The 23,704-nt window shown below is 44.8% G+C and overlaps 1 protein-coding gene across 1 annotated transcript in view; it reads left to right on the top strand.

Moving 5' to 3' along the window:
* The window catches only part of LOC126188083 (synaptic vesicle glycoprotein 2A-like), a 215,017-nt gene that overhangs the window by 32,442 nt on the left and 158,871 nt on the right, over nucleotides 1–23,704 (top strand). The window lies entirely within an intron of this gene.

The following is a 23,704-nucleotide window of genomic DNA, read 5'->3' as shown; positions in this document are numbered from 1 at the left end:
CCATGTGAACCCCGGTTGATTTTGTGTTGATTGGACGTCCTGTTCTTCCTGCCACCGCACTCCAGTAATTTGCACTTCAACCTGTCCATTTCCCGTTTTGAATTCTCTAACACAGCTACCTGTTTAATGGATCTAACATACCGCGCTCTGACCCGTAACATGCCAGTTTTGTTTCTCAAGATGACGACAGCCTCCTAAGTCGCGTTGGGAAATCCGAATGCGGGACTATTTTACCTCTGGAATAATTGACATGTGAGGATGCCATCATCATTATGCCACAAAGTAGAGTTGCATACCCTTAGGAAAAAGATAACGGCTATAATTTCCCCTTGCTTTCAGCCGTACAGGAACAGCAAAGCAATGTGGCTAATGTTGCAAAGCCAGATCAGTCAATCAACTAGGCTGCTGTTGAAAGGGCTGTTACTCTCTTCATGATCCTCGGGTTAGTCTGGCCTCTCCACAGATACTACCTCTGTTGTCGTTGCACTACTGTACGGCTTGCTGCATCACTGAGACACGCAAGCCACCCCACTTCGGCAGGGCCCATGGTTCATGATGGATGCGATCCATGCTATATGCAACGTCCAGCAGACAACGCTAAAGTATAGCAAGGAAGTAACCATCTCGGTTTATTTTTTTTATTATTATTATTTTTAACATCAGTTCTTTGTCTGGTTTGATGCAGCCCGCCACACAGATTCGTATCCTGTGCCAACCTCTTCGTCTCACAGCAGCGCTTGCAACCTACGTCCTCAATTAATTGCTGGATGTGTTCCAATCTCTGTCGTCCTCTACAATTTTTACCTTTCTACCGTTCCCTCTAGTACCATGGGAGTTATTCCATGGTGTCTTAACAGATGTTCTATCACCCTGTCTCTTCTTCTTGTCAGTGTTTTTCACATATTCCTTTCCTCTCAAATTCTGCGCAGAACCTCCACATTCATTACTTTATCAGTCCACCTAATTTTCAACATTCGTCTGTAGCACCACATCTCAAATGCTTCAATTCCCTTCTGTTCCGGTTTTCCCACATGTTTATCTACCACTGAATGCTGTGCTCCAAACATACATTTTCAGATGTTTTTTCCTCAAACTAAGGGCTATGTTTGACACTAGTAGACTGCTCTTACCCAGGAATGCCCTTTTTGTCAGTGCTAGTCTCCTTTTGATGTCCTTGCTCCGCCAGTCATGGCTTATTTGGCTGCCTAGTTAGCAGAATTCCTTAAGTTCATCTACTTCGTGACCATCATTCCTGATGTTAAGTTTCCCGCTATTCTCATTTTTGCTACTTTTCATTACTTTCGTCTTTCAACCCTCAGTCCATATTCTGTACTCATCAGACTGTTCATTCCATTCAGCAGATCCTGTAATTCTTCTTCACTTTCACTGAGGGTAGCAATGTCTTGAGAAAATCTTATCTTTGATACCCTTTCACCTTGAATTTTAATCGCACTATTGAACCTTTTTTTAAAATTCCCCTCATTTCTTCTTTGATGTATAGACTGAACAGTAGGACTGAAAGACTACAAGCCTGTCTTACACCTTTTTTAATCCGGGATCTTCGTTCTTGGTCGTCCACTCTTATTTTTCCCTCTAGTTCTTGTACATATTGTATATTACGCGTATTTCTCTCTAGCTTACTTCTATTTTGTTCAGAATTTCTAACATCTTGCACCATTTGACACTTTCGAACGCTTTTCTAGCTCGACAAATATCATCACTGCCTCTCTGGTGACTTTACCTTTCCTAAAGCCAAACTGACCGTCATCTAACAAATCCTCAATTTTCTTTTCCAATTTTCTGTATATTATTCTTGCCAACAACTTGGCTGCGTGAGCTGTTAAGCTGACTATACGTCATTTCTCGTACTTGTCAGCTCTTTCAGTAATCTGATTTGAGTGGATGATATTTTTCCGAAAGTCAGATCGTACATCGCCAGACACATACACTCTACACACCAATGTAAATAGTCGTTACGTTGCCACTTTCTCCAAGAATCTTAGAAATTCTGATGGAATGTTATCTATCTTTTCTGCCTTATTTGATATTAAGTTTTCCAAAGCTCTTTTAAATTCTGAGTCTTCTATTGGCTCCCCTATCTCTTGTATATCGACTCCTGTTTCTTCTTCTATTACATCAGACAAGTCTTCCCCTTCATAGATGCCTTAAGTGTACTCTTTCCGTATGTCGGCTCTCTCCTCTGCATTTAACATTGGAATTCCCATTGCATTCTTGATGCTACCACCCTTGTTTTAATTACACCGAAGGTTGTTTTGAATTTTCTATATGCTGAGCCCGTCCTTCCTACAATCAATTCTGTTTCGATTTCTTCACATTTTTAGTGCAACCATTTCGCGTAAGCTTCCCTGTACTTCCTATTTATTTCATTTCTAAGGACGTTTGTTTCTGTATTCCTGAATTTCTCAGAACACTATTCCTTCTTTCATCGATCAATTGAAGTACGTATTTCTTCTGCTACCTACAGTTTCTTGGCAGCAACCTTCTTTGTACCTATGTTTTCTTCCCAAATTCTGTGATTTTTAGAGCTGTCCATTCCTCTTCAACTTAACTGCCTACTGAGCTATTGCTTATTGCTGCATCTATTGTCTTAGAGAACCTAAAGTGTATCTTGTCATTCCTTAGTACTTCTGCATCCCAATGAAACTTCTTAAATTGTTTTTTACTTAAACCCGCAGAGTGAAATTGCTTATACTGTCTCTTTGCTAGTCTTTATCATTTCATATCTGACCTACAGAATCTGCCCTGACTAATAGAACTCAAACTTTTCCTTTTCATTAATTACTCACAATATTCAACGGTAACGTGATCTGACGGCTTTAAAATGAACTCAGAAGAATGGTCCTGAATTAGAAGAAATCCTAACAATAACCCATACATTTCATATGTCACTTACCTCACAGAAAATCTTCATTACACGAGCTGCAGCAATGCACTGCCAATACTGTCAGCTAAATAAGAGATTCTAACCAGTGAAGGCTCTAGCTACTAATAGGCATGTGGTTAGCAAAGGAAAGATTTTTTTCAGAGCAAACAATGTATTCAGCAGATTTTACCTTAATCAAGTGACAAACAGTTCAAAAAAATTATATATTCATCAGTAATAATCTCCATGACGGATACACATTCAGACCGTCCGCTCGCGCTAATACTGCAAACCTCCAACACTGCTCATTATTAACCTCTAACCTCCATCACTGCTGACTACTCACACCCAACTCCCATCACTGCTGGCTGTCACCTCCATCTGCGAGTCCGGTCAGCCACAGAGTCTCTTACAGAGTGTTAGCCGGCCGGTGTGGCCGTGCGGTTAAAGGCGCTTCAGTCTGGAACCGCGTGACCGCTACGGTCGCAGGTTCGAATCCTGCCTCGGGCATGGATGTGTGTGATGTCCTTAGGTTAGTTAGGTTTAATTAGTTCTAAGTTCTAGGCGACTGATGACCTCAGAAGTTAAGTCCCATAGTGCTCAGAACCATTTGAACCATTTTTTTTTTCTTACAGAGTGCGCACAGCGCTGTCAGAGTTATTCATGCAGAGCGCTGCATAGCGCTGCCAACATACAAACACATAAACAGCCTACTTACACCATTTGTATGCATATTGATTCTTCCTGACTCCTCTCTTAAACTTCAGCCTATTCTTCATCACTACTAAACTGTGATCTGAGTCTACACTGATAAGGCAAATCAGTATGACCACTGAACGTACCGAGGTTTGATGCTGCCTGGTGGCGTTGCAGGCACCTGACACAGTAACGAAAGTATGTAAGCAGAACAGACACGGAAGGGGGATCTAGTGAAGAAATGGGCTGCAAATTTGGGATTCCATTGAGATAAGCGACTTTGACAAGGGACTGAGTATTGTTACATGGAGCATATGAATGAGTATCTCGAAAACGGCGAAGCTGGCCGAATGTTCACGTGCTACTATCGTAAGCACCTACAGAAAGAGGTTGAAGGATACTGAAACTACCACTAGGCACCAAATGATTGGACGTCCACGACTCTTCACAGAACGTGGGATTCGCAGGCTTGTCTTCTCTGTAAAGTAGGAGAGATGGTGATCTGTGGCATCTCTGGCGAAAGAGCACAATGGTGGTGTATGTACAAGTGTTTTGGAGCTCACCGTTCATCCCACGTTGTTGAGCATGGAACTCCACAGCAGACCAGCCCTATGTGTTCACATGTTGACCCAACGACATCGTCAGTCACTACTACAGTGGGCACGGAACCATAAGGATTCGACCGTCGATCTATGGAAACTTGACGGTTCTTCGGGTGAACCACATTTTTGATACACTAGGTCGCTGCTCGTCTCCACAAACAACGTCATCAAGTTTAACGGACGTAGGCTGGTGGGAGCAGTATTATGATATGGGAGCCATTCTCCTGCGCTTACATGGGGTCTGTGGTAGTTTTCGAAGACCCGCTGACAGTTGCGAGCCAATTGCATCCCTTCGTGCTTGATGTCTTCCCCGTCGGCGATGCCATCTTTCAGCAGTATAACTGTCTGTGTCTTGGAGCCGACACCAAGCTACAGTGGTTTGAGGAGCATTATAGTAAACTCACGCTGATGTCTCGCCGATCAATTCGCCTGATGTAAATCCCATGGAACCAGTTGGGTCGCTATCGGGTACCATCACTGCGTACGCCAATCAACGGCTCGTTATTTAAGCGCATTATATGACCTGTGCATAGACATATAATGCCACATACCTCCACAAACCTACCAACGAACTGTGGGATCCCTGATACCCAGAATTAGTAATGTACACTCCTGGAAATTGAAATAAGAACACCGTGAATTCATTGTCCGAGGAAGGGGAAACTTTATTGACGCATTCCTGGGGTCAGATACATCACATGATCACACTGACAGAACCACAGGCACATAGACACAGGCAACAGAGCATGCACAATGTCGGCACTAGTACAGTGTATATCCACCTTTCGCAGCAATGCACGCTGCTATTCTCCCATGGAGACGATCGTAGAGATGCTGGATGTAGTCCTGTGGAACGGCTTGCCATGCCATTTCCACCTGGCGCCTCAGTTGGACCAGCGTTCGTGCTGGACGTGCAGACCGCGTGAGACGACGCTTCATCCAGTCCCAAACATGCTCAATGGGGGACAGATCCGGAGATCTTGCTGGCCAGGGTAGTTGACTTACACCTTCTAGAGCACGTTGGGTGGCACGGGATACATGCGGACGTGCATTGTCCTGTTGGAACAGCAAGTTCCCTTGCCGGTCTAGGAATGGTAGAACGATGGGTTCGATGACGGTTTGGATGTACCGTGCACTATTCAGTGTCCCCTCGACGATCACCAGTGGTGTACGGCCAGTGTAGGAGATCGCTCCCCACACCATGATGCCGGCTGTTGGCCCTGTGTGCCTCGGTCGTATGCAGTCCTGATTGTGGCGCTCACCTGCACGGCGCCAAACGCGCATACGACCATCATTGGCACCAAGGCAGAAGCGACTCTCATCGCTGAAGACGACACGTCTCCATTCGTCCCTCCATTCACGCCTGTCGCGACACCACTGGAGGCGGGCTGCACGATGTTGGGGTGTGAGCGGAAGACGGCCTAACGGTGTGCGGGACCGTAACCCAGCTTCATGGAGATGGTTGCGAATGGTCCTCGCCGATACCCCAGGAGCAACAGTGTCCCTAATTTGCTGGGAAGTGGCGGTGCGGTCCCCTACGGCACTGCGTAGAATCCTACGGTCTTGGCGTGCATCCGTGCGTCGCTGCGGTCCGGTCCCAGGTCGACGGGCACATGCACCTTCCGCCGACCACTGGCGACAACATCGATGTACTGTGGAGACCTCACGCCCCACGTGTTGAGCAATTCGGCGGTACGTCCACCCGGCCTCCCGCATGCCCACTATACGCCATCGCTCAAAGTCCGTCAACTGCACATACGGTTCACGTCCACGCTGTCGCGGCATGCTACCAGTGTTAAAGACTGCGATGGAGCTCCGTATGCCACGGCAAACTGGCTGACACTGACGGCGGCGGTGCACAAATGCTGCGCAGCTAGCGCCATTCGACGGCCAACACCGCGGTTCCTGGTGTGTCCGCTGTGCCGTGCGTGTGATCATTGCTTGTACAGCCCTCTCGCAGTGTCCGGAGCAAGTACGGTGGGTCTGACACACCGGTGTCAATGTGTTCTTTTTTCCATTTCCAGGAGTGTATTTCGGTTCAAAGACGAAGAAACAAGCTATTGAGCAGATGGTCGTAATGTTTTATCTCATCAGTGTGTTTCTGCTCCTGGGTATGCCTTACAATCAAGTATCTGATTTCGGATACTCTGTCTGACCATGATGTAATGTAACGGAAATCTTCCGGTATCTCCCGCCTCTTTCCAGGTATACCTCATTTGCATTTCCTTTTTTAGTTGTAACTTCCATATCGCGTTCAAAGTTCTGACACTCCACATCCTGATTCGCAGAACGTTATCCTTTCGTTGGTTATTCAATCTTTTTCTCATAGTTACCTCCCCCATGCCGTCGATCACTGCTGATTCTTCCGCCTTCAGGGGCAGTTTTCCACCCCAAGGCAAGAGACTGTCTTGGACCTCTGTCTGCACCTCCGTCCTCTTTGACAAGACCGTTGGGAGAATGAGGGTAGCTTCTTATGGCAAAAGTTTTCAGCAGACAACGCTGATAACTTTTTTTTTCAAAATTTAGGTGGCAGTGATGTTTGAACACGCGGTCGAGGAGGTGTCGTTTATTGCTCAGGGACGCTACCCTTTTTTTCTTTTATTATTCGTTGCAGTTTTTCAGGGCAGATGTCCCATGACACCCGTTGAAGTTGATCGCTCATCCATTCACCCAGTTTTTTCTTTTTTTTTTTATTACAGAGGGAAGCTAATCCTCTGACCGAACGCACTAAGCTACCATGCCGGCTGCCCCTAGACCACAGGTGCTTATCAATTGCAATTAGTCAGTGACAACAAGTGGCTCGATCCATCTCTACATGCAAACAATTTGTGTACCAAGCAATACGGTGTGGTACACTGTTTACAAATTGGCAGATACAGAAGACGTACAGTCAGGCACATCTGTGGTTGTCAAGAAGGGAGGTTCATTTACATTGAAACGCAAACATTTTGCAAGACGTCAAGAAAACTTATTGTTTTTCGAATTTCTCTTTTCATGCTAATGTTGCTCTCTTCTTAGTGCACATAACTGCACAGTTCAGTTTCCCCGAGAATTTCCATCAAGGCATGTTTTTCCCATGTTAAACGGTATTGTTATTGTTTGAATTTGTGACAATTTTGCTTTTCCTTAATCGGGTGACATGCAAAAACAGTTTCTAGAGATACTTTCTGCCTTTGGGTTTCGGTAAGTTCTTTCTGTACGATTTTAGCACGTCTGTCCATTTGTCCGAAGTAACACACACATTTATATATTCTTGCTCCTTCGAAACTATGTCTGGTTGTTCTAAAGATCCATATTAGAATGTTACCAACGTTGTCTGTGGTTTTTAAGACTTTTAAGCCGCATATGGCACCATATTTGCAAACCTTGGTGCTAAGATACCTTTCTGTGGGAAAAATGAGATATTTTAAATATTGATTGGCATTTTCCTTAAGTGGGCCAACAGGGTTCAGAATGTGGGCTACTATTTAGATCTATGTATTAAGTCAATAACAGCGAAATGAAACCCGTTTTTGATCACAGGGTATCGTAAGGTGTTTAGTTTTTCCAGTTTAAACAAGACTTTAGCAGTTTGCTGAACATTGCCTGAAAGGAGGACATTTTATGCTACACCGGGCGACCTGAATTATTACATGTAATAATATCGGTTGAGATAGGTTTGTGATAGACACCGAAAGGATGATTTTGACTATATTTTGTAATAGACAGATCTAAAGAGTCAATTGACATATCTTGTTGATGTTCAGCCACAAACTGTTGTGTTGTAATTTATTCATCTCGGTAGTCGACGGTTTAATCCCTTGACTAAATCTCCAATATAGGAACAGAACGTCATCTACACCCTCCTTTAACACATCTCTTGTTGGTAACCATCAAAGAATTTGTTTTCCTGATAATCTGTGCATACATCTGGAATAGTGCCAGTAAGCGCAATGAACGTCAAAAATCCTTTGTGTTGATATGTGATGTTATTGAACGAAAGGTGCTGAAACGTAATACTAACTGTCATAATTCAATAAGTTCAGGTTTCTATCGTTATTCATATGATAGCCACAACTGAATTCAAGGATATTTAAAAATGAAATGTTTCACTTTACTGTACGTTTCCTTTAACAGCCAGCGCACGGCAAATACACTCGTTCTTCGGACATAGCACAGTATGTCGCACCTTGTGGAACATGATCGACCGATATCGTACAGGCGACTGACATCTGTCAAAAGCCTCCGCATTAGTCTGTTAACCTCCTAAGGTGGTCTTACTCTCCATTCCACCACAGATACACTCGTTAATTACGTCGTTAACCGTCTAAAATTCAAGCTACACTCTTATTACAAAATCAGTATGTCTCGTTTCTGTACTAAGTACTTGATTCGAGTTGTGATCTCCTGAAACATGTTGTCAGTTTATGGAATATACTTGAACTGTTGCCGGCCGTTGTGACTGAGCGGTTCTAGCCGCTTCAGTTTGGAACTGCGCGACCGCTACTGTCGCAGGTTCGAATCCTGCCTCGGGCATGGATGTGTGTGATGTCCGTAGGTTAGTTAGGTTTAAGTAGTTCTAAGTTATAGGGGACTGATGACCTCAGATGTTAAGTCCCATAGTGCTCAGAGCCATTTTGAACTTAAATTGTTTGCGTGTGACATGGTTCGTATTGGTGACATCTGAATGTAATCGTCGGCTGATTTACGAATATAGCCCATATTTTTTAATTAATGTGTTACTGAACGGTGGCAACTTAAATTAATATTTAAGTACAATGAAATTTGGTGTCTGAAACATACGTACACACCTATTCAAAGATTTATCTTTGAAATACTATTTCCAAGCAAACATGATTTACAAGGGTTGCCCAGAATGTAATGCACCGCATTTTTTTTCTCGGCCGAAAAAAATGCTACAAACGCGAAACATTACGTACGTATTATTTGCAGTCCTCTGAGTGAGCGCGCCAAGGTCCCGTCACTTCCGACAGATAGGGACAGTTTCAAAATGGCGTCTGTACGTGATGTATGTACGTTACAAGCGACGTGCCGTCTTGAATTTCTCATTGCAGAGAAAGAAAGTCACAAACGCTTATGCAAAGTCTATGGAGCATCTGCTGTCGACAGAAGTACAGTTAGTCACTATGCACGGAGGGTGAGCTCATCAGAAGGCGGTTCGGCGAAGCTCCTCGGTTTGCAGCGGTCGGGGGGACCATCCACCGCTGTCACACCTGACCTAGCCCCCTCTGACTTCCACTTGTTTGGGCCGTTAAAGGATGCCATTCGTGGAAGACATTTTGAGAACGATGAGGAGGTGATTCACACAGTGAAGCACTGGCTTCGCCACCAGGACAGGGACTGGTACCGACAGGGTATACATGCCCTTGTTTCACTCTGGAGGAAAGCCATGGAACGGGATGGAGACTACATGGAAAAATAGGGAGTGTAGGTAAAACACGATTCTTTCGCCGGCCGGTGTGGCTGAGCGGTTCTACGCACTGCAGTCCAGAACCGCGCTGCTGCTACGGTCGCAGGTTCGAATCCTGACTTGGGCATTGAGCGCTAAAGCAGCGCTCCTGGGAAGGGGAGGCGGTCCAGCCTTAGATCTAAACTGCCCAGTGAATTAATGACGAAGGTCGGGACGCCGGCCACTGTGGATGTAGTTTTTAGGCAGTTTCCCACATCCTACCAGGTGAATACTGGGCTAGTACCCAACTCCTGCCTCAGTTACACGATTCATAATAAATTAGGCTTTTTTTACTTGCCTTTGCATGCATAAACTAAATGCATGTAGCAGGGGTACACATTTCCCTCCCAGTAGCAACAGGAAACAACATCTGGCAACCAAGCAAAATCCATTGCCAACCATATCGACACTGTGCTGACGTGGTACAAAGGGACAAAAAAAAAAGAGGAGTATGTTATGAAATGGTATCTATCTCTGATATAGTTTCCGTGATATCTAAATAATTTCGCTGTCTGCTGGCGAATATGATATCTTACTATAACTGAATGTAACATTGCATACATCCTGGTTGGTTCAGGTTCTCCATAAACAGTGACTAGTATGTAAGAAGGTAATCTTCGGAGCACTGTACTGAACTAACTGCAGATGCTTAACTATACTATATAACTGCTCTTGTGTAACTGACTGTCTGTGGCAAGTCGCGTGTTGGTTCCTGTAGGGAGAAGAATTTCCAGGTCTACCAGTATGAGGCAGAAGCAATGTAGTCCATGGTTGGCAGCGTTTCCTATTGGCTGACCACGCTACCTGCGGACGTTCACGACACACTGGAGGAAGGAATGCGGAAGCAGGAAGATGCCCGGGTTTCTGAGTGACATTTGGGCCTGCTGTTCAGGCTTGAAAGGTGCTCGGCGAGTGGTTGTGCCTGTATGTTGCGACCTCTCGTGGTATTTGTCCTGTGCCTCTCGCTTTGTACACGGCAACTGGTTATTGGATGATAATGTGTGGTACAAAGAGTTGAGCTGGCCATAAGACAGCAAGAAAAGACATTCAGTATTTCAGCAGGACAATGCACCACTGCATTGGGACCTGCGTGTAAGAGCAGTTCTCAACAATGTGCTGCCTCTGGGTTGGCTCGGCATTAACGGTCGCCTCATATCAGGGAAAGTAATTTCTTTTGTAGGGGTTGGTGAAAGGTTCCGTCCGTGTGTCTCCTCTTTGGATGAAGTGAACGCCACTTAGTAACTGTAGTGAATGTACGAACTACAAACACATTGGCTGGGGCATCGAGCGGCCTGCGGACCGGACTTGGCTCGTGATTGGTTTAAATCCCCGCCCCCCCCCCCCCCCAAGTCCCCTAGGAAATCCGTGGGAGAGAGGAGTAAGAGCCTGCATTGCACTCCGCTTGGGTAGCATTTTTTGGATATTTCCACTGACCCTCGGATTGCCTCGAGTTTGCAGCTCATGTCACAGAAAAGTGTAAGTTTTGCTTACTCTGTGCATGCGCCATGCTGTTTCGGTGCCCCTGGATTTGAACAACGCACTTAATTTCAGACACTTTAATGACCTGTCTGTGGACAAAATGGCGAAGTTACTCCTCGTTGCTTGTCGACTGCAATTGCATATCGAATTGATGTATTTTGTGTTGCTATTCATTCTCTTGTCAAAATTAGTGAATAATTATTGCTCATTGTGGACATATTATATTGGTCAAGTGCAAATGTGGCACTTGGCAGGTAAATTGCTACCCCATAATCACTAACATCACGGACACTACAGTTTTGACTTTCTGCGTTAGAAACGCTGCTGTTGCGTCACTGGCGACACGGCCAGCACCGGCCGGGTAGTTAAAATTTTCTCCCAGGCATTTATCTTTATTCATAAAGATGAAATATTTCTTTCCTCAAGCGTTTATCACGTCTAGTATGGAAATTTGTGGCTGGATGTGCTTCCTGACACCAACGAAGTCGAGGAAACCCATGGCAGCTGGCTTAATCTGGATACGAGATACATGCACAACTTCTTGGACTCATATCCTAACCGCATCCAGGCAGCTATTAAGCCCAGGGGCAGAGTTACACGGTATAAAATGATGCTTGTAATGATTTCCTAGGGCTGACTAATTTTTTGTCCAGTGAGCTTATATCAGAAGGGCTGAAATCTTCAAAATGAGGATAAATTTTATAACACTCCCTCAAGAAAAGGGGGCACATTGGGCCAACAAATTTATTAAAAATATTCAAACGAGCGACATTGCGAGAGTGACACACAACCCATATACACTGACTAATGAACAAGAACGGAACGGTCAACCGGTGGAAGTAAAGGGATTGCACATAATCAGGAAGAATGTCTACGACAAATTGCTAGAAACCGACATAATATCAGTCTGGTACAAAACAGTTAATGAAACAATACCAATTAAATTAAAACATCAGAAAATGCATTGACAGAAAAGAAGTCGCCAAACCAAAAAATGTTTAACGTAGAGTAATGAAACTTCTGCGACTACATTTGTCTAGGTAACGTAATTAAGTGATTAACATTGCAATATCACAGGTTAATGTAAGCGCGAGATAACCCATTGCCTATGTGAAACGCTGGTACATTAATAACCGCCGTAACCGCCAGAATTAGATGCAATCGTGCAAACGTGGATGCATTGTGTTGCACAAGTGTCGGATGTCAGTTTTTGGGATGGAGTTCGAAGCCTGTTGCACTTGTGCAGTCAGTACAGGGACGGTTAATGTTGGTTGTGGGTGACGCTGCGGTTGTCGTCCGATGATGTCCCATAAGTGATCGATTGGAGGAAGATGTGGTGATGGAGGAGGCCGTGGCAACGTCCCGACACACTGTAGAACATGTTGAGTTACAACAGCAGTATGTGGACGAGCGGTATCCTGTTGGAAAACATTCCCTGGAATGCTGTTCGCGAAAGGCATCACAACGGGTCGAATCACGAGAGTGACGCACAAATTTGTGGTCGGGGTGCGTGGGATAACCACGGGAGTTCTCCTGCTGCCATATGAAATCGCACCGCCGACCGCAACTCGAGGGGTAGGTCCAGTGTGCCTAGCACAAAGACATGTTGGTTGCCAGCCCCCAGCAGGCCTCCTTCTAACCAATACACAGCCATGACCGGCACCGACGCAGAACAAGCTTTCATCAGAAAACACAGTAGACCCCTACCCCACCCTCCAATGGGCTCTAGCTCGATAAGACAAGTCGCATATGGTGGTGGTTCGGAGGCAATGGAACGCACGCTATAGGGCGTATGGCTCGGAGCTGCCGTTGAAGTAACCGGTTTCTAACAGTTCGTTGTGGCACTGTGGTGCCAGCTGCTGCTCAGACTGTTACTGAAGATGCAGTACGATGCCCCAGTGCCATACGTCGGACACGATTGTCTTCTCTCTCGGTAGTGGTACGTGGCCGTCCGGAGCCCGGTCTTCTTGCGACCGTACATTCCCGTGACCACCGCTGTCAACAATCACGTACAGTGGATACGTTCCTGCCAAGTCTTTCTTCACTATCGCAGTACGAACATCCATTTCTCGTAGACCTGTTATACAACCTCGTTCAAACTCAGTGAGATGTTCATAATGTCGTCTTTGTCACCTTAATGGCATTCTTGACTAACATCAGCTCACCAATTGCAATCTCAAAGGTAACTAACGTTCACGGCTGTTACAGCATGTATTTAAATTAAACCTGATTTTTATTCTCATAGTGGCGCTACTGGCGTCATTGTTATGGGACTGGCGAGGAACCTGCACAGACATCATCTTTCAGACGTGGAAACATACCTACCGATTTCGTTTACGTCGCCGCTTGGTGTTGTGATTTCTTTCCGCTCAGTGTATATATACTGGAAACTGACAAATGTAGAGAGAACAATCTTATCACCACCCTGTGTAGCGTCCCTTTTGCAATATTCACCCTTATCAAGGTGAAACATAAATAAAACCGACAGTATGTGACGCAAAATTAATTGCAAACATTGATTTATCATTGATTTAACTGTAGAAATATACAATATATATATCGATAAATGCAGAAAAGACATTATTTTTATTGTATGAGATTATAATCTGATTATCTTTGTAAGAGTATAAAATACAATGCAATGCTCATTCTTCTGTCTAGTCTGTTTTGTTCTGTTCGTTCTGGTGTGAGCTGGAATAAGGTACGCAAGCTATTGTGCTGCGCTAGCATTTGTTTCTGTCGTAACGTAATTGCAAATATTTAATGGTGTAAACTGTGTCCTAGTAAGAATATATTAGTATAAAGTGATCTCCGTGTGTTATTTCAAGAACCTACGCCACATTTATTTTATGAAAAGAATATTTAATGAAAATTATTTAGCATGTTTCCAGCTGCTGCGGAGCGAGTAACAGTAATCTCTGACTGTTAACAATTAGCAGCCATTACGCGGTACATTTAAAAATATTTTTTCACAGCACTATGTCTAATAGCCGGAGCGGAAGAAATTAAGTAAAAATAGTCTGTGAGATTAATTGAAGTAATCCAGTGAAATAATTTTATTAAAACTTGTCTATTTTCTGTGATAGTAATAATTTCAGAGCTGAGTACTACTACGCTATTGCATTTACAGTAATTTGTAGGGAGCCTGGCGCTCGATAAAACCAGATATAATACGTAATTGGCAACCTACGAAATTCATTATTTTGCTTATTATATCTCTTTTGTATTTTTTTTTTGAAAGCTAAAAGTAAAAACTAACTCCACTAAAAATCAGTAACACATCACGATAAATCAAAGGACAAACGAATTTACTAGGAGAGTGTTTCCGCTAACTAAATAAACAACATAACATTATATTTCTTTTAAGAGATATAATACCTGCCGCACACATATGTCTGTGGCGAGAGCGACGTCGTATGAGAATAGTGTACAAAGAAGTTGGCTTTGATACGCACGACACCAAGACTAAGGCTTACTAACATTCGTGCTACAGCCAGACGAATATTACTTTCACACAATCTGGAAATGGTCTGTAGGACACACCATGCATTACGTATCTAGTGACCAGGAAAAGCAATCATATCTGGGCTTGGAGTAAACATCACTACCCAAGCACATTTGCTAATGGAAGACGCTAAATATGGGTACAGGTATGCAAAATACACAAAGGTGACTAAAGTAGTGGAATACCTCATAATATCGTATCGCACCTCCTTTTTGCAATTTTGTCATATGATGACATTGTTGGAGACCGTGGCTGCTATTTGAAGAAAAATGTTGATGGTATTGAGACAGCAACCAGCCACAAATTATTCAAAAGGTACCGTTACCGGTTTCGAATCAGTACGATTCATCTTCAGACGGTTTTCATGCTTGCATTACAACATGTGGTGCGTTTTTTTGCAGAGTAACTGTCGTGAAATGTCGGTTTGGAGTGTTTGTTTTCATAATTTTCGTGCAACAGATGTGAATACATTCAGTGACAAAAATTTACATGTGCAACGATAAGAATGCAGTGGGAATGTATTCACATCTGTTGGACGAAAACTATGAAAACAAACACTCCAAACCGACATTTCACGACAATTAATCTGTAACAAAAAAACGCACCACATGTTATAATGAAAGCATGAAACCCGTCTAAAGATGACTCGTAATGATTCGAAAATGGTAATGGTACCTTTTGAATAAAGGAACTGAAAATAAATTTGTGGCTGGTTGCTGTCTCAACAGCATCAACATTTGTACCTCCTTTTTCCCGGCATATAGTGCAGGAGCTCGACGTGTCATGGACACAACAGGTCTTTGACGTCCTCTGTATTGATTCACGTTGCCTCTATAGCCGTCCATAATGGTGGAGGTGTTGCCAGCGCATGGTTTTGTGCACGAAACGAGCTCTCCATTGTGTCCCGGTGAAACGGTGCATTGTCATCCATAAAAATTCCATCGTTGTTTGGGAACATGAAGTCCGTGAATGGTTGCAAATGGTTTCCAACTACCCGAACAAAAACATTTCCTGGCCTGGAGGAACCTGTCCGTTCCAGGGAAACAAAGCCGACACCATTATGGAGCCACTACAAGCTCCTACAGTGCCTTATTGACAACTTGGGTCCATATACTCGTGGGGCCTGAGCCACACTAGAACCCTACGATCAGCTCTTAACAACTGATAGGGGGACTCATCCGACCAGGCCACAGTTTCCAGGTGCCTAGGGTCAAACCAGTGTGGTATCGACCCCCAGAAAGGCGCTGCAGGCGATGTTGTGCAGTACGCAAAGGCACTCCGGTCGGTCGTCTGCCACAGCCCATTAACGTCAAATTTCGCAGCACTATCCTGGAGGATACGCTCGTCGTACATCCCACACTGATTTCTGCGGTTTCGAAATGTTGCTTGTCTGTTAGCACTGACAACTCTACGCAAACGCCGCTGATCTCGGTCGTTATGTGAAGGCAGTCAGTCACAGCGTCGAGACTGTGGATCTCGGAATATTGAATCCCTAACGCTTTGCGAAATAGGATGTCTCGTGTGCTTAGCTCTACGTAACATTCCGCGTTCAGAGTCTGTTAATTTCCGTCGCAAAACCATAATTGCGTTGGACACCTTTTATGTGAATCACCTGAGTACAAATGACAGTTCCACCAATTCATTGCCGTTTTGTACATTGAATGCGCAATACTACCACCATCTGTGTATGTGCATATCGGTATCCCACGACTTTGGTCGCCTCATTGTATGTCAGCACTAGACCTAAACACGAGGTGAAAAAAGGGAAAAAAAGAAGAAGAAAAGGAGGGATAGTAATAAGAGCACTGCTATTGCACTTTCGCTGGGACTGGGGCTGATGCAGCCTCCTCCAATAAATTTGGTGCTCATGCCCTTTTCATACAGACACAGTTTTTACAAAAACAGGCTGCGCGAGAAAACAAATGAAGCGCCTGAGGTGGACGACGTAGCTGTGTTTGGTTACTTTCCTAAGTTGATGCATTATTAGTACTTTATTCACCCTTTAGTGAAAGTTTCGAGCAGCCATTCTCTGAAGTGGAGAAGAGCGCCAGCGATCATGTTTTTAAACATTGCATACTGAACCGAGAATAGTCAGAAGCGATTACTGAGTAAGAAAGTGATGACATAAACACATCAGGTCAGTGGAGAAGCCAAGGACGAAATGCTAACGCTCACTCAAAACTAGCAGTGCACAAGTGCTAACGTCAGTTGCGGCAAGTGACAGCAGGAAAGTACCGGAGGAAAAGGTCACAGTTATGTGTATCAGTGACTGTCAGCAATTTATGTGACTGAGTTATGCTGTAATTTTGGAGATTACGCATGTTTTTCGAGCCGATAAATAGCTTTTGTTAGTGTAACACTAGCAATCGCCAAGGTTGTTTTCAAATGATGAATCTCAGCACAGGAGGTCAAGAAGAAGTAATGCAGTAACTCGTTATTGAGTCATGGTTTCAAATTATTGAAAACGGCGTATTCAGTCTTCTCAGTTTCTTTTCTGTAAGAAATTACGATATGGTGGCAGACTATACTCAAATGAACGAACGGTGAGGTAACACCGACAGTTGTTCTGCAGTAATATATTTTAGCATCATATGTTAAGTTTTATCCGCTTTCCCAGTAGATTCATATCCCAGGCTTTCATTGCCAATCGTATACCCGAACCCTCCTTTCACTTTTTTAAGAACGTAGTATACCTTTTACCAGATTCGGGTGTTCGTGCTAGTGTCCCGGGACAGAGTTGCTGACCATTAAAGCGTAGGGCACGGGATCGCACCCTGCTTCAGACATGGCTGCGACTTTAAACTACACTTCTGGCCATTAAAATTGCTACACAACGAAGATGATCTGCTACAGACGCGAAATTTGCCCGACAGCCAGAACATGCTGCGATATGCAAATGATTAGCTTTCCGGAGCATTCACACAAGCTTGGCGCCGGTGGCGACACCTACAACGTGTGACATGAGGAAAGTTTCCAACCGATTTCTCATACACAAACAGCAGTTGACCGGCGTTGCCTGGTGAAACGTTGCTGTGATGCCACGCGTAAGGAGGAGAAATGCGTATCACCACGTTTTCGACTTTGATAAAGGTCGGATTGTAGCCTATCGCAATTGCGGTTTATCGTATCGCGACATTGCTGCTCAAGTTGGTCGAGATCCAATGACTGTTAGCAGAATATAGAATCGGTGGGTTCAGGAGGGTAATACGGAACGCCGTATTGGATCCCAACGCCCTCGTATCACTAGCAGTCGAGATGACAGGCATCTTATCCACATGGCTGGCAACGGATCGTGCAGCCACGTCTCGATCCCTGAGTCAACAGATGGGGACGTTTGCAAGACAACAACCATCTGCACGAACAGTTCGACGACGTTTGCAGCAGCTTGGACTATCAGCTCGGAGACGATGACTGCGGTTACCCTTGACGCTGCATCACAGACAGGAGCGCCTGCGATGGTGTACTCGACGACGAACCTGGATGCACGAATGGCAAAAGGTCATTTTTTCGGATGAATCCAGGTTCTGTGTACAGCATCATGATGGTCACATCCGTGTTTGGCGACATCGCGGTGAACGCACATTGGAAGCGTGTATTGGTCATCGCCTTTCTGGCGTATCTCCCTGCGTGATGGTATTGTGTGCCATTGGTTACACGTCTCGGTCTCCTCTTGTTCTCATTGACGTCACTTTGAGCAGTGGACGTTACGTTTCAGATGTGTTACGACCCGTGGCTCTACCCTTCATTCGATCATTGCGAAACCCTACATTTCAGCAGGATAATGCACGACCGCATGTTGCAGGTCCTGTACGGCCCTTTCTGGATACAGAAAATGTTCGACTGCTGCCCTGGTCAGCACATTCTCCAGAACTCACACCAATTGAAAACGTCTGGTCAATGGTGGCCGAGCAACTGGCTCGTCACAATACGCCAGTCACTACTCTTGATGAACTGTGGTATCGTGTTGAAGCTGCATGGGCAGCTGTACCTGTACACGCCATCCAAGCTCTGTTTGACTCAAAGGCCAGGCGTATCAAGGCCGTTATTACGGCCAGAGGTGGTTGTTCTGGGTACTGATTTCTCAGGATCTGTGCACCCAAATTGCGTGAAAATGTAATCACATGTCAGTTCTAGTATAATATATTTGTCCAATGAATGCCCGTTTATCATCTGCATTTGTTCTTGGTGTAGTACTTTTAATGGCCAGTTGTGTACTAATGGAAGACGCTAAATAAAGGTAAGGGTATGCAAAATACACAGAGGTGACAAAAGTCGTGGAATACCTCCTAATATCGTGTCGTACCTCCTTTTTACCGGCATATAGAGCAGCAGCTCTATGTGGCATGGACACAACAAGCCTTTGACGTCCCCTGTATTGATTCACGTTGCCTCTATAACAGTCCATAATTGTGAAAGCTTTGCCGGTGCATGACTTTGTGCACGAAACGAGCTCTCGATTGTGTCCCGGTGACACGGCACATTGTCATGCATAAAAATTACATCGTTGTTTAGGAACATGAAGTCCGTGAGTGGGCGCAAATGGTCTCCATGTAGCCGAACAAAAACATTTCCAGTCAAGATCGTTTCAGCTGGCCTAGAGGAACCTGTCCGTTCCAGGGAAACACAGCCGACACCATTATGGAGCCGCTACCAGCATGCACAGCGCCTTGTTGACAACATGGGTCCATATACTCGTGGAGTCTGAGCCACACTAGAACACTACGATCAGCTCTTAACAACTGATAGCGTGACTCATCCGACCAGGCCACAGTTTTCAGGTGTCTAGGGTCCAACCAGTATGGTAACGACCCCGGGAAAGGCGCTTCAGGCAATGTTGTGCAGTACGCAAAGGCACTCCAGTCGGTCGTCTGTCACAACCCATCAACCTCAAATTTCGCCGCACTATCCTAAAGGATATGCTCTTCGTACATCCCACATCGATTTCTGCGGTTATTTTACTCAATGTTGCTTGTCTGTTAGCACTGACAACTCTACGCAAACGCCGCTGATCTCGGCCGTTAAGTGAAGGCAGCCGGCCACAGCGTCGTCCATGGTGAGAGGTTATGCCTGAAATATGGTGTTCCCGGCGCACTCTTGAGACTGTGGGTCTGGGAATATTGAATTCCCTAACGCTTTGTGAAACAGGATGTCCCATGCTCATAGCTCCAACTATCATTCCGCGTTCAGAGTCTGTTAATTTCCGTCACGAAGCTATAATTTTTTGGACACCTTTCACATGAATCACCTGAGTACAAATGACAGTTCCACCAATGTATTGCCGTTTTATACCTTGAACACGCAATACTACCACCATGTGTATATGTGCATATCGCTATCCCATCACTTCTGTCATCTCTGTGTATGTGTCTGCACTAGAACTAAGTACGAGGTAGAAAAAGGAAAAAAAAGGGAAAAAAATGGATAGTAACACGGGAACTGCTATTGAACTTTCTGTGTGCTGATGGCAGCCTCCTCCAATGGTTCAAAAATGGTTCAAATGGCTCTGAGCACTATGGGACTTAACGTCTAAGGTCATCAGTCCCCTAGAACTTAGAACTACTTAAACCTAACTAACCTAAGGACATCACACACATCCATGCCCGAGGCAGGATTCTAACCTGCGACCGTGGCGGTCGCGCGGTTCCAGACTGTAGCGCCTAGAACCGCTCGGCCACCCCGGCCGGCCCTCCTCCAATGAATTCAGTGTTCATCCCCTTTCTTACAGAGAAAGTTCTTACAAAAACATGCTCCGCGAGAAAACAAATGAAGCCTCTGAGGTGGACGACGTAGCTATGTTTGGTCATTTTCCTTAGTTGATGCATTATTAGCACGTTATTCACTCTTTATTGATAGTTTTGAGCACCCATTCTCTGAAGTGGAAAAGAGCGCCAGCGGCTACGTTTTTAAGCATTGCATACTGAACCGAGAATAGTCAGAAGCGATTACTGAGAAAGAAAGTGATGACATAAACACAACAGGTCACTCAATCAGCCAAGAACGAAATGCTAACGCTCACTTAGAACTAGCAGTGCACAAGTGCTAACTTCAGTTGGGGCACGCAACAGCAGGACAGTAGAGGAGAAAAAGGTCACAGTTACGAGCTGTGAGTAATTTATGTGACTGAGTTATGCTGTAATTTTTTGATTAGGCATTTTTTTTCGAGCCAATATACAGGGTGTTACAAAAAGGTACGGCCAAACTTTCAGGAAACATTCCTCACACACAAAGACAGAAAATATGTTATGTGGACATGTGTCCAGAAACCCTTACTGTCCGCAGCTCGTGGTCGTGCGGTAGCGTTCTCGCTTCCCACGCCTGGGTTCCCGGGTTCGATTCCCGGCGGGGTCAGGGATTTTCTCTGCCTCGTGATGACTGGGTGTTGTGTGATGTCCGTAAGTTAGTTAGGTTTAAGTAGTTCTAAGTTCTAGGGGACTGATGACCATAGATGTTAAGTCCCATAGTGCTCAGAGCCATTTTTTAAACCCTTACTTTCCATATTAGAGCTTATTTTATTACTTCTCTTCAAATCACATTAATCATGGAACGGAAACACACAGCAACAGAACGTACCAGCGTGACTTCAAACACTTTGTTACAGGAAATGTTCAAAATGTCCTCCGTTAGCGAGGATACATGCATCCACCCACCGTCGCATGGAATCCCTGATGCGCTGATGCAGCCCTGGAGAATGGCGTATTGTATCACAGCCGTCCACAATACGAGCACGAAGAGTCTCTACATTTGGTACCGGGGTTGCGTAGACAAGATCTTTCAAATGCCCCCATAAATGAAAGTCAAGAGGGTTGAGGTCAGGAGAGCGTGGAGGCCATGGAATTGGTCCGCCTCTACCAATCCATCGGTCACCGAATCTGTTGTTGAGAATCGTACGACCACTTCGACTGAAATGTGCAGGAGCTCCATCGTGCATGAACCACATGTTGTGTCGTACTTGTAAAGGCACATGTTCTAGCAGCACAGGTAGAGTATCCCGTATGAAATCATGATAACGTGCTCCATTGAGCGTAGGTGGAAGAACATGGGGCCCAATCAAGACATCACCAACAATGCCTGCCCAAACGTTCACAGAAAATCTATGTTGATGACGTGATTGCACAATTGCGTGAGGATTCTCGTCAGCCCACACATGTTGATTGTGAAAATTTACGATTTGATCACGTTGGAATGAAGCCTCATCCGTAAAGAGAACATTTGCACTGAAATGTGGATTGACACATTGTTGGATGGACCATTCGCAGAAGTGTACCCGTGGAGGCCAATCAGCTGCTGATAGTGCCTGCACACTCTGTACATGGTACGGAAACAACTGGTTCTCCCGTAGCACTCTCCATACAGTCACGTGTCCTTGTACAGCAGCAACTTCTCTGACGCTGACATTAGGGTTATCGTCAACTGCACGAAGAATTGCCTCGTCCTTTGCAGGTGTCCTCGTCGTTCTAGGTCTTCCCCAGTCGTGAGTCATAGGCTGGAATGTTCCGTCCTCCCTAAGACGCCGATCAATTGCTTCGAACGTCTGCCTGTCGGGACACCTTCGTTCTGGAAATCTGTCTCGATACAAACGAACCGCGCCACGGCTATTGCTCCATGCTAATCCATACATCAAATGGGCATCTGCCAACTCCGCATTTGTAAACATTGCACTGACTGCAAAACCACGTTCGTGATGAACACTAACCTGTTTATGCTACGTACTGATGTGCTTGATGCTAGTACTGTAGAGCAAAGAGTCGCATGTCAACACAAGCACCGAAGTCAACATTACCTTCCTTCAATTGGGCCAACTGGCGGTGAATCGAGGAAGTACAGTACATACTGACGAAACTAAAATGAGCTCTAACATGGAAATTAAGCGTTTCCGGACACATGTCCACATAATATCTTTTCTTTATTTGTGTGTGAGGAATGTTTCCTGAAAGTTTGGCCGCACCTTTTTGTAACACCCTGTGTAGCTGTTGTAATCGTAACACTTGCAATCAAATGGTTCAAATGGTTCCGAGCACTATGGGACTTAACATCTGAGGTCATCAGCCCCCTAGAACTTAGAACTACTGAAACGTCCCCTAAGAAAAATTATAAATGACTGTGCTTAAACTGACACTCAATATTTTTATCGCAACGCAATCTGACTTTCAAAAATCCCTACCTACAAAAGAATGGCTTTGACTAAGAATAACCTATACCTTTCATGAAATCTTCGTTAGCCGAACTACTGTAATGCAGCGAGCGCCACTACTGCCAGCTAAATAAAAGATTCTAACTACTGAAGGCACTAACAACTGATAGGCATAGTTAGCAAATGAAAGATTTTGATAGATAACAAACAATGTATTTACCTTAATAGTGTTCAAAAGTCATAATATATATATCAGTTCGTGACAGTCTTACAAATTTCAAAACTCCGCCATCTCTCTCCCCACATCGACCACTGCTGGCGGTTCACCTCCAACTGCGCAACGCTACGCGCTGTTAACAGCCAACTGCCCAGCACTACAATAGCATATATTACAACAATGACAACCAGCCACAGACTGCACACAGCACAGCCAGTGATTTTCATACAGAGCGCTACGTGCCGTTACCAATATAAAAACCTAAACAGCCTACTTACACTACTTAAGCCTAACTAACATAAGGACACCACGCACATCCATGCCCGAGACAGGATTCGAACCTGCGACCGTAGTGGTCGCGCGGTTCCAGACTGAAGCGTCTAGAACCGCTCGGTCAGACCGGCCGACCACTTCCAATTGTCAAGGTTGTTTTCAAATGGTGCATCTCAGCACAGGAGCTCAAGAAGAAGTAATGCTGTAGCCCGTTATTGAGTCATGGTTTCAAATTATTGAAAGCGGCGTATGCAGTCTGCTCAGTTCTTTTCTGTAACAAATTACGATGTGGTGGGAGAGTATCCAGAACTGAGCTAACGGTGAGGTAACACAGATAGTTGTTTTGCTGTAATATATTTTAGCATCCTATGTTACGTTTTATCCTCTTCCCCAATAAATTCATATCCCGGGCTTTCATTGCCAATCGTATACTCGAGCCCTTCTTTCACTTTTTTGAGAACGTAGAAC

Source organism: Schistocerca cancellata, chromosome 5, assembly GCF_023864275.1.
Source record: "Schistocerca cancellata isolate TAMUIC-IGC-003103 chromosome 5, iqSchCanc2.1, whole genome shotgun sequence".
NCBI classification, from domain to species: Eukaryota; Metazoa; Arthropoda; class Insecta; order Orthoptera; family Acrididae; genus Schistocerca; species Schistocerca cancellata.
Note: the sequence above shows the minus strand (reverse complement) of the source record. Positions and strands in the feature narration are given on the sequence as shown.